Source organism: Varroa destructor, unplaced genomic scaffold (genome assembly GCF_002443255.2).
Source record: "Varroa destructor unplaced genomic scaffold, Vdes_3.0 BEIS01000002.1, whole genome shotgun sequence".
In the NCBI taxonomy this organism is placed as follows: domain Eukaryota; kingdom Metazoa; phylum Arthropoda; class Arachnida; order Mesostigmata; family Varroidae; genus Varroa; species Varroa destructor.
This window is the reverse complement of record NW_019211455.1, coordinates 44654644-44667104: the sequence shown is the minus strand read 5'-3', so window position 1 is coordinate 44667104 and position 12461 is coordinate 44654644. Positions and strand designations below refer to the sequence as shown.

Sequence of the window (12461 nt, the reverse complement as noted above, 5' to 3'; positions counted from 1 at the left end):
CCGATTTTAGTAAAGTCGTAACGGAGTATCGAATGCCAACGCGAAATGGAGCCTCCCGCAAATGGGAGATTATTAACCCGATTGCATTCAAACATTCTGCAATTCATATAATAACATCCAAATTATCCTCTATTTGCCTTATACCAGTCGAAGATATAAATGTGTGACGGATTGTATGGAAGCGCGGGCCGTACCCTCGTTTCCTGCGATGCAGTACCCATCCGGTTTTCGGTTAATTCACCATTGCGTTGGTGCTAGACGCTCTTGCTACTAGACGCTCTTGTATGCGTTAGTTAGTTCGTTCATGCAAAGAGAGGTTCTACCTAAAGCCATAGCAGTCTTTTGCGTCGGCTTGCTCAACAAACCAACCAGTTTCGAGACTTCTCGTCCTATCACGGTCCCCGGGATGTTGTGGTTTTTAGCTCGTTTCTATGCATTTTTAACTCTGGCTTCCATCGTGTACACTGTTTCCTTTTCTAGATTTTTCCTTCTGTCCTGCCCGGCCATTGGGCCATATCAAACGTCAGTTATAGCTGGTCTAGGCCAAGGTGCTCCGTATGAGCGAGGGTACTTCAACGTCATCCATCGCTGCTTTTATCGCCTGTACCACCCGCCTAGACGATGGATATACGTACCGTACATATTAGTGGCCGAGAAAATAGCCCAGATGTAGTCATTTTCTATATGACGGTTGCCGAAGCGCATCCAGAAGTCACCCGGCGAAGCCAAAGAAGAGAAAAAAATCTATTCCAAGCCCTCTAGACAGGGCGATAGATATAGTACAATCCGGCACTCGCTCGTTAGGACCGGAACTCTCACCACTGAAGCGGTAGGTAGCGTAGGGGCTTCAACGTGTAGACTCTCATTTTACCATTCATTTAAGACGATCATAGAATTCTGTCACATGGTTAATGTAGCCTTCATTCAGAAGTGCGGTCCCCAAGCCTTCCAGCGTGGATTCGTCTGTATCTACGTGTGTACACACCTATCCCCGTTTCATCAGTTAACTTGAGGGTTGACTAGGTTGAACTCTATCTTGGGAGTCGTCTGCTATTGCGTCTTGTTTGCTAGGGTTGAAAGGGCTAATGAGCAAGTTTTTTTTTCTAGGCCTCCAACACGGCTGCGCGCCTTCAAAGAGTTTCTCAACTCAATGATTAAAGTTTCATACAGACGAAGCTAATAGGGTGTCATATTGAATAGAATTAAACCAAAAGAACTACGTCGACTAAGATATATATACATGTGGGTTAATGCAATGTTAGTACACAGAGTGTATTCTACAAAGAGGGCATGTCGTAACAGTCCTTTGAGAAGCTTTAATTGTTCTGTAAGCCGCGATGGCTGCAGCGGAGCATTACACCTCACTAGTCCAAAGTAACAACGAGGTAAAACCATGTCTACCCATAGTTGAACAAATTAGCAATACAAGAAGAAGGAGAACTAAATCCAGCTAACTTACAGTATTGCGAATTATGTACATAGGTCTTCGAAGTTACCAATCGCAAGCGCTCCGCTACTTCGTTGCTTCCTTAACTAACAACCCATTCAGCGAAACCAATGAAGTTTTTTAAGTCGCGCCGATTCCATGCATTGATTCTTAGTGCCAGAGGATTATACAACCGCCAAGAAACTACCGAGAGGAAGCTGAAAAAAAAAAGAGCATGAATCGACGCAACACGGTCGTGGCGAAAGAAGTAGGCGTAGCAGCGAAATCTTGTAGCACCAGCAATGCGATTTATAGGCGCGACGGTTATTCCTGTGCGAATTACTGCTGCTAGAAGCCGGATCACAGATATGTAGCAATGACCTTGTTTCTGATCTTCTTGACACGCTTTGCTCTGCCCCCCCACTATCCGTCCAAGTCCTCATGGTTTCATGTTTAAAGTTAACGTCCTTTCTCTTCGCCGGTCTGTGGGCTCATCTGACGAGCGCGAAAATGAGATAAGAAGCCGGCCTTGCTGTTGCCCCAGTAAGTCCTACTTGTGGACAACAGCCAACAAGGTACGTAAGAAGATGACGACATTTTTGCACGACTCATGCTTACAGATCATCTGTCGTGTATATCTGTGTGCGTCTGTTTTTTCGTCTAAACATGCTTTCCTAATCACACAAAGCTCTGGCATGTGGCTCCTTCGAGCGGCGGCACCGGCCGCCGAAACTTACTTCACGAAATCAACCGATCTTGTTCATATCATTGGGTCAAATCTTCGTCCTAAAGCAGGGTCCAACGGTAAGCGATGACGAGCTCACGCGGCCACAAAGTAGTAATGACTCGATCGGCAGTATCAACAACAGCAGCTCCATTTTTCCTTCAGGAAGCTGAACGCAAGGATAATTATAATTGGTCCGTTGCGTTAGCTTGCTTCTTTCTTCTGTAGCGTCGTTTTCGTCGTGGCTGTCATCAAAATGATGAAAATCATAAACATCAACAAGGTCATCATCACTGTCGTCGTGGTAGCATCGGTAACGAGAAGTATTCTGCTTTCATCTGTAAAAACGCCCATAAAGATGCACCGCAGTGATCGCTTAGTAAGTATGCCGAATGCGACACAAACGAGGCAGTTCCTCGGCCCGTCATTTCGCTAGCGAAATCAAACGAAGCACTGACGTCTTGATGGCGCTGTCGGTAGGGATAAATGTCGTGTAAAGGAGTGGTAGCGTTCGTGTAGACCGAAAAAAAAAGCAGTATAGGACATGGAAGCTGCATTATCGCACGAATAAACGAAAGAACACTGTGCTACGATATTGAAGTTCGACCATAGCCAAATGCTCCAATGTTAGTGGACGCGCAGACTAACTAGTTTCTGCCCCGTAAGCCTCTTTTCAGACAGCATCGATTAGGCCATCTAGGTTTCGGCAAGTTCTATGAAGGAATGAGCAGGGCAAAATGGGACAGTATGATCGAATCAATACATCCACGAAATAGAACGCTACGCAGTGAATGCACGAGTGGCAGAAACATTCAAGAAAATCGTGGCTGACAGTGGCTCAGGAAAAGGTAGCGGTCTAAGAGCTCGCAAGACATCTGCTTTTAGTTGTGGTGTGATACGGCGGCAGCAGCAGCAGCTGGCATAACGGTAGTAAACGGCGCATCTGTCGCCCATCAAGCTACGGGAGAAAGAACGGAGAATCGTCAGGCCCCAGGTCGGAAACCGCTGGAAATTCCTGGCATTCTCTCAGTTGTCTGTTGTCTGCTGTGCCGGAGGCACATTCGGATCAGGAGGATGAGCGGATAGTTGCGGGACCGGGGGAGGCAGGGATAAGGAAGAGCTAGTACATATAGAGTGGCGGAGAATACAATATCAACCCGACGTCGATTCCTTTACTTGCGAAGGCAACGATGCCCATAGAACCAGCAGACCTCACGATGGTAACCTGAATACGGCAGTAACGCCATATTATAATCAAAGTGCTCAAAGCTGACCCATTGCTGCAACTACTCGGTGAAGGCAGATGAATGCAGGCATTGATAGATATCTAGCTGATGTATTTATTGAACAATTGCCATATCTGCTTGTGCTGAGGGTGGATATGATGATATTCAGGTCTCACTAAGAAGCTAACTGAGGAAAATAACCGTGAGTAGATGGTGATAAATTCAGTAAAAATGAATTAACGGACATATTTCAGAAGCTCGCCTTTCAGTGCGACCCGTAGGTGAGAAATAACCAAATAAATGTTTCAAGTTCAGTACTGGCGGCATGAATCGTTTTAGACGCATGAGCATTATCTAAGAGTTCGTAAACGTGCCTAGAAATTCCAAAATTTCCGCTAAGAAGTTTAACTTACGGTGAAAGTATGTTGTGGTAGATAGCGTAGTTAGAGTTAAAAAAAAAAGTGATCTGTGAAACACTTTTTTTATATACATGTTACAAAAAAAGAAGAATCTTTTTTCTTGCACTATATCGTCCATGTTATATGGATATACCTTACGAAGTAGTTCAATTAATTTGATCTACTTTAATTGCATTTTTGTGTCTTTTTTTTTTCATTCCTTGGCCACTTTGCTGGAAGTTTTGGTCGACGGAAATTTTTCAGTGTTTGGCAGGTCCCAACCTAGAACTAACAAGGTCCTTTGGGCCACATGAAGCACTCATTTCCATTCGCAGTAGCACAATATAGACGACCTACAATAGGACATGATATCCGCTTCCGTATACTTACAGCAATAAATTCATTTTTTGTTTTTAGCCATAACAAAAGTTAATTCTAAAATCGCCGTTATACCACGTCACCAGTTACTGGAACTTGTTCCAAACTGGGCGCTGAGCCCGGTCCCTTGCATGACTGTTTCTCTGTTTGAGCTAATTCGCATATGAATTCTTTTAACAAGATAAAAAGCCGTCTCATGCTTCATCCGATGGTAATATGATAAAGCTGATCCATTTCCTTTAAAAAAGTAAGTACCATAGAAGATGGTTGATGACCTGGGTTTCACTGACGGTGGTCAATTTGCATTGTCTATATATTCCTCGTAGTGAAAGACTGAAGAAATAAGATGCACATAGGAACAAATAGAAGCTAATAATTCAAACATGGTGCTCGATATTTTGAGTTAAATATCAGCTTGTTTTAGCTGCTCTAGTTATCGGTTCTTGATACGTTGCTGGGTAGGCCTTACATTTCGGTCATAGAGCAACGTATGGCAATGCCCCGCCCAGATCGTTCAGTAAATTTTTATCAAAAAAACTATACTTTGAAATCGCACATAATTAATTAGTATACCTATGAAAGGGGCAGCTGGTCCATCTCCACACCTACATCGCTCAGGCAACGGGCATATATATACATAACGGAACGCAGGCCAGTAACTACTAATACACAAGGGCCACTAGTTTACCAGTCTGTGGTTGCGGGAAGTTCCTGATTTTTCAGAGGTATTCTTTTCTAGACTCCGGAATCGTCGTTGTACGAATGCGTGCATGAATTTAACCGGGTATAACCAAAAAGGCCTGAAACCAGGGATGTGGATGAACTCCGTTAAAAACGTGACTTTACGGGATTTATCATAAAACGTACGTTTTTTTCATATATGTTCTTTCTTGTGAAATCGGATGATAGCGTAAAGACTTGAAGATTTAAAGCACATGAGCACTTAAACCCAATGGAGACAATGAGGCAAACGCCGTCGGCAGTGAACTCTTCGTAGACCCAATAGAGTCCCCTAGCAGCCGAATACACGAGTTGGGAAAGACACCTGATTCAGCATTTTCACTTTAGTTTGTTAGATGTCTAAATAATGTAGACGCTTTCCTCACCTCCAACGCGCTTTTCCGCTGATCTAGCGGAAAACCAGCAGTTATTGCTGTTGACATATGTTTAGACAACATGCCACATCCAACGATAATAGGAAGAAAAGCAATAATAGCACATGATTGTGTTTCTCATCGTTGTCTGTTGCTGTCCGGTCGATGATTGTTCAAGCTTTCGTCATCTGGTTTTCTGACAGATAGCAATACGATACCTCAGACCTCGGATTTTTCTTGTTCCATTTTTTGATCTTCACTTGTTTCCGAATGCTAGATTGTTCGTTGGGTTTCAGTATTGTCTTACCCTTTATTTCTGGCGTTGGCTTTTGGGACGCGATTATCGTCCCAGTTTGCTTCCTATTTTCTTGACACCCTCGATGCTCTTTGCAAAGCCTTGCTGGCCACTTGGTTCGGCTACTCTTATCATAGAGTAGACAAGCAACGTTTTATCAACAAAGACGTGATCGGTAATGAGGCCTAGCAGTTGATGTCATGCTTGTTCGCATTGACCCCTGTCATATTTTTCGCAAGCAACCTACCAACGATCAACAGCCCACTATGGGTCTAGAGGCCGCCACAACCCGCTCAGATGCTGCTGTCCGGGTAGAATCATGGATACCATAAAGACGGGGCACCACTAAGCAGCGCAGAGCAAAAAGAACGATTAGTAGGCTCGAAACTGCTGGCCGTTGTCCTTGGCAACTATCTCAGGACTCATGATACACCAAGGCAAACGGCCTCAGCACTCATCTCCTTGTGCTCCTCGAAATGTGGCTTTGTGCCAACAAAATTCTTTATTTTTTCCGCCAATAACCACCTATTCGGTTATAGCGAAGTTGTCGGAACCTGGGACCGTCCTCGTCTTGACTTTCTTCGTTCTTTGTTGGCAGTGCAAAGGAAAGAAGGGATATAGCTGATAGTGCTACCGATGATGGCGCGGAGTTTGGCCGTTGTGCCCCAGTGCCGCTTCTACTGCTATAACGCTGGACTATGTACAAGTGTGCAAGGTTGTGAAGCTATGTGGCCTTGGTTTATGATACTTAGGTCGCATCACTAGAGTTTGGAGGACAACGTAATAGCTGCTGCTACGGGTGGCAGAAAGAGCATAGAGCTACGGCCGGGGGGGGGGGGGGGGTAAGGACATGCTGAGTCGCTGATGAAGCGTTCTTAAGATAGATGTGTAACAGTTCGTCCGAAGTTATGCACGATTCCTTTGGTCGTTTACATCTCAGGACGGTATTATACTAGCCTTTTTCTTTAAATCTACAGGACCTACTCTGCTGCCTCAGCTCAAAGCAATCTGAAAAGTACCAACCGCGTGGTAAAACACGCCGTCACTGCAGCAAGACAAAGCAGCCTTCTAGACACGCGTACGCGAAAATCACCGCTTGCAATTTCCCACAGGGTGACCGAACTCCGCCTGCGCTATCCTCTGCCTTGGCCTTTTAGACCTTCTCTCAGGGGAGAAGAAGTAGATAAAAAGAAGCAAACGCATTCATATACCAAAAAGGCAAGATTGGACTGTACATCTCCGTCGTCCATCGAAAAATGGGAGTGGCACTGCGCTACATCGCATCCGACGCGTTGTTTCAACCTCACATTGTTGTCGTACGATTGTTCTAAGTCAATTATTTCTCGAGGCCCAAGATAGTAGTAATACTATTGTCTACTGTGTTGAGTGATACCTCGTCTCTGCAAGCGGATGCGCTCCGTTTGTGACCGCATCGCATCCCGAAGCATTCCCCTAGACGGAGACGAGTTGGAAGCCAGGCGAAGTGAAGGCGATTGTAGAAGAGCCATTTTGGGGTGGTGAGACAAGGCAACCAATAGAACGAGGACAAGGCCATGAGAATGCCTTTTCCTTTACTGTTTTCAGGTAAGACGCAAAGCAATCAGCCACACTATGCGACAAAAGGCAAAACAGGACATGGCAGGACGAAGGGCCAACCACGCTTTCGCTGCTGTCCTCTTCATCATCTGAGGGCCGTCCGAAGTCTTTGCAGTAATACTTCAGTATCCCTGTCACTACTATGTTTCGTTGGAAATGCTATCCCCGGAGGCAGCAGGCAGGGGATTCCGAGATCTGAGTTGCCTGCCGCAGCAGTAACATGTAAGTGGTATTCTTGCTGCCACTCATTCTTTGAAAGTGCGCAAAACAGTATTACTTCGTTTTTTTCCATGTTCTTTTGTTCCTTATCCTGTCTACCTTTTGTCTAAAAGGGGCAAAGAAGCAAAGTTCTGGAGGTCGATTTCGTAGTTTGTTCCTCCAGCATTCGTAGTACAGGTTTCCAGCAAAGAAACTATTCAAAAATACATAAAAGCGATGAGCCTAGGTAGAATTGAACCTAGAACGACAACGGGTGATGGAGGCAGATAACAAGAATATTACGACTACGCATTTTTTAAATTGTTTTTTTCTCAAAGCCTTTGCCAAAATCCCTACAATTGCCAAGAACAGCCTGGCTTCCATAATTTATGAACGACTCGGATCGACCTCTAGGGCTATCTGACAAGTGTGGAGGATGCATATTGACAGTAAAAAATTACCAACTGGTTTCTCTAATAATAAGCACAGTTTAACGAATAAACCGAAACGTTTACGTCTGTGTATGTTTTCTAAACAACAAAGTTCAACTTACAAAAAAAACGTCGTGGATATATTCATTTTCTTGTAATCAGCTATTCACTGAAAGCTGATACTCGCCTCACACACTATATGTGTTTATGTTAGGTTGCAATCAGGCCGAATGAGTAAACGAGTTAGCTAAATCGAGCACTATGATCGGTGTTAGACCCGGTCGTCAGTTAGACGGTTCCTGGCTGCGAAGAGCTTGTTTTTCAATGAGCTTAAACAGTTTTTACACAGGAGCAGTGGCCACAGCGTTAGTATCACGACAGGGCTTATCGTTTGTTATTATTATGTATCATACCGCATACGGTAGACATAGCTCATTTGGTGGGTAGCCTTAACACGTCCGGTAAGTTTACAGCACTTAACGGATAAATATGAACAGTTAAGCGACGCAGCCCCTGGAGGTTACTGGATAGGTAAACGATGTATTAAAATGTCACTTACGTATGGGCCTTTAGTAGTAACATTTCAATGTAATAACACGCATATTTTTATTATTGTACAAAAGAAGCTTAACAGCCGTAACTATTGATAGAAGAGCATTGAAGTTAGCTAGCTAGGTCAGTAAATGCGCTTTTCATTGGCCCCATTAGCGAACATCATCCTTCAACCCTAAGGAAGAATTAACTTTGATAATGAACACAGAAATGGCGCCATGTAAATATCGTACCGTATACGTGCGACGTATACACACAGCAATTATTCCTAGAGCCTAGTTTCGTTAGTCATAACATCGTTGAGGCTTGCGGGGGATCAGAGTACGCTGAAGTCGTTTTCTGATGGCTTTTCTTCCCACTAGGTGGTGCTCATCTCGGACAGGATGAAGCTCTGTCCCAATAAGACAGTAAGGAAAAAACAAACTGGTTTAAAGAACCAAACGAGATCCAGCCAAAAAACAACCTGCGCCAATAAAACGTCAGCTGTTTTTGTCATATGATTCACGTATGAACGGAACGCTACAAAAGGGAGAACGAGGAAGGCATCTTCTATAGCGTGCAGTTGCGGCATATTGCTGAATACCAAGCGACAGGTGGTCATCGACGAACATTAGAAGCATCTCCCGAGCTAGGACTGGTGCCAGCAGTATACGACTCACCGTCACAGCGTTAGCGCCATCCTTGAAGCCCTGAGCAAACGGTTCGATCGTTCGACATATACCGAGCTGATGAGTAGATGGAAAAGTTCCGTCTCCATCGACGGCTAAATCAACAACCGGTAAAACCAACCTTATTTGCTTAAATAGGTTCTTTGCAAGAATACACATCCATAGGCGCAGACAACAGTGACAACGGTTCCTTGTCACAGCGCGTAACCACTGCTACCAAACTGGCCGTTGCACGTACTCTTGCGCAAGCAAAATTCACATACCGACCGGGCTGGGTGCGAACGTTTGCCGCGCAATGATTCAAATGCAAATTTCTCGACGGAACCATCGACGGTAGCGGTTGTGGCTTCCGCTGCTTGAATAGCTTCGACGAAGCCAATACGAGGCACGACAAAGTTAGTGCAAGACTTTTTATTAAGAGCAGCTGCTCCACAGCGACTGCCCCAGAAGCGCTGCTAAGTATTGGGTTAGCAGTTGCGCTCGCAGCCAGTTGCACTACAAGCATCGATGCGTGAACAAGCGTGTGTGTGTTCATAAGGAAGAATCAGTATCTCCTGTGTCAACAGATACTGGTAGCCTTAGAGCTAGATCCTGATATCGCGTTACTTTGCTAGACATAGTAGTGTAGTTTCTAACAGAACTTGCGGCATCGTCAACCACTGTGAGGTTGACTGCCTTGCCCCTGCCCTCTGCCACAACGCCGGCGTTTCGCTAGCACCCCACTGACGACGCAGTGTTTGTGGTAGAACCGATCGACGAAGGTGACCGTGACAGTTGGATGTTAAACGCTAGGCAGCTAAAGGTTAGATGTTCGACGGCAGACGGTTGCCGAAGCGTCGAACGTCAAAGGGATTGCGCTGCTATCTCCGGCAATCCCTATAAATTTTTCACTGGTATCTTTAGCTTTTATTTGGCGTGCTATGTTTACCTGTCCTTCTTGTGTACCAACGTATTCTTGAGTAAGCAACTTGTCGTGCGGATACAGCCAACCTCTCAGGTTACCCATCTGTGAGAGCGGCCTATAGAGCCGAGTCACGGTGGAGAAATCGGTGGGATCGCTCGATAGTTACTTGGTGACTGTACGTTGCCGCAAGCTACCACAACAATTGATTATCAGCGCATGCGAATCTAGAGATGATTAACAACTATCAACCCTACAATGCTGCCATATTTGGGGCCACTGCCTCGGAGATCGCAACCCAGCTGACAAGATAGAGCAGCGCTGAATGGCGTCAAGCTGAGCCTGCAAGTGTTTATTGCTGATCTTTCCTGTTAGTTTACAATGAAAATGGCCGGCAGTGAAGAAAGGTAAGTAATGGCGAGAAGCTATGGGGCAAATATTAGACCATAGATGCCCGCCGGAATATGGGCAATCAATAAAGGGCACCGACGTCGATAAACCGAGGCATTTTCTCTTGCGACGACTGTATGAGCGTACACGTAGCCCCCGTTGGTTCACCTTGGTGCTGCCGGAGCACCGTGTAGTGTACCAGAAAGCAGTGTCACCGGACTGCTAATGTTACCCGGCCTCTGAAAGTGTAATACAAACAGCGCATACAAACAACTTAATTCTGCGCGATCTTTCTGTCAGATCTATATGTCCACCCTAACACGCTGAGCAGGCAGAATTTTATCCTATTCTTTCAACGTGCGTTGGGGTAGCCGAAATGGTCCTACGGAAGGTCCTGTGTATCGCTTTTCGTAGCGGAGCCTAGTGAAGCTATACCACACCACATCAACAGAAGCAACAGCAGTAAGAACTTAGGGCATAGCACCAAAACTAAGCGAATGCTGCAAGCGTTTCTCGAGCCGAAAAGGCCGAATGTGTCGGCTGTTCACAGGAATATGTGGAGTATGATGGGATGATGGTATAGGGGCTAGTGGTGTAGAAGGAGAGTGCATCCATTACAAATCGGCAAACACTGCCGAGAGGCCAAAGAGATTCGGTCACGGGAGAAAAGCAATTGTGGTCTCGGGGGTAGACGGCTAGGTGAACTTCTGCTGCTCGTTTATGGCAATTATTTGCCGCTTCCTGCCAACGGAAGTTGTTTTGGCAAAGGTTTGTAGACGACAGCCGATGTAGTTTTTAGCTTCCTGTTGGTTAGCTACACTAACCACGTCCTCCACCGAGATGTTCCAGCCCTCAGTTGACCTCATGCGCTATGTACTCGCACAGCTCAGGTTCCTCTGGCACTATGCACAGGTTGTTTTTGTAGCGAGAGGAACTCGTCACGGCCAACCGTCCACTAGTTCTTTGTTCCGCTTCGTAGACACATATGCGCGTCTTATTATATCAGACACATGACTACAATGTGTCTTATGTATGGATACGCCCTTAACACATGGTGCAAAGCCACTGTATTTTTCTCTAACAGATCTTCTCTTCGCTGTCCTATAAAACTTCCAAGGTACCGTGGCCGAGTGAGTTTCTCCTCTGTATGAATGTGGCTCTGTATAAATGGCTATATGAATGTGTATATGAAGCCGCATATATAAATCTTTGATTTCCTCGGCGTCATCGTTTGGCCCACATTTTTCAGGCTCTTATTTTGGACGATGATGCTGATGATGACCAGGTCATGCTTTACTAGAGATCTACTGTAGTGGCGCGCGTCATTTTAAGAAACAGGTAGGATTAAAGCCAAAGAGTACTGTGCTTCAGTGTGGCCTCAATCACATCTTTAGTAGTAGAATGTAGGGGGCTGCAGACATCGCAATGGTTTGCCCTTTCTCTTCCGATTCTCAAGTGGATAACTGGACCTTGCCCGCAGGCAGGTTTAGGGTTAGGCTTAGCCGAACAGCCAGCTCCCTGTTCTTGTCTCCTTTAAGGATTTCTTTGACTTTGCTTGCTTGCCTGTTTGCTATCTTGTCATACCCCTCGTCTTTTTTTTGTCCCCTCCGGCTGCCTTTGCTCAATAGTGACAGCAGCAGCAACGGGCTTCCGAGGCTTTTTGTCTCAGCGGGATAAGCGGAGTTCAGTGTCGGAACTGCTGTTGACGTTGACACCGTTACCAACGAAGCCTATCTCTTGTTTATGATCGGCAGCCACTTCTGCCATCATCGCCGGCGGCGCCAACAGATATTCGCTGAGGAAAGCCGACCGGTTCCGACGGGCCCGGGTAGATCGCGAGTTGTCGATGGCTGTTACTTGAGCATCGCGATGCTCGTCATCGTGTTTCTCGTATTGAAAAATAGCGGCGACCGATGATTAATCTGCAAGCAGGCAGCAGTCTTGTCTGATCAGGCCTCGCTTATTTCTTTGCGGTGGGTTTGGGCGCAGTCAAACGTACGGGTAGCACCGTAAACTAATTTTAGGGACATTTAGTCCGACGATGATGGACGACGTAAAACCCGACGCGATACCACGCGGATGGATGGATGGATGGATGTATGAATACTTGCAAAGTTTGCTGTGAGCGGATGCGATGAAACGTGTCAAAAAGGCTGGCATCTACCGAGTTCTGGTGCACTAGCA

General features: G+C 45.7%; 1 protein-coding gene across 5 annotated transcripts in view; it reads right to left on the bottom strand.

The window, feature by feature from the left end:
* Positions 1 to 12461, bottom strand: part of PlexB (plexin B) — a 182436-nt gene that overhangs the window by 105905 nt on the left and 64070 nt on the right. The gene's annotated exons all lie outside the window — the stretch shown is intronic.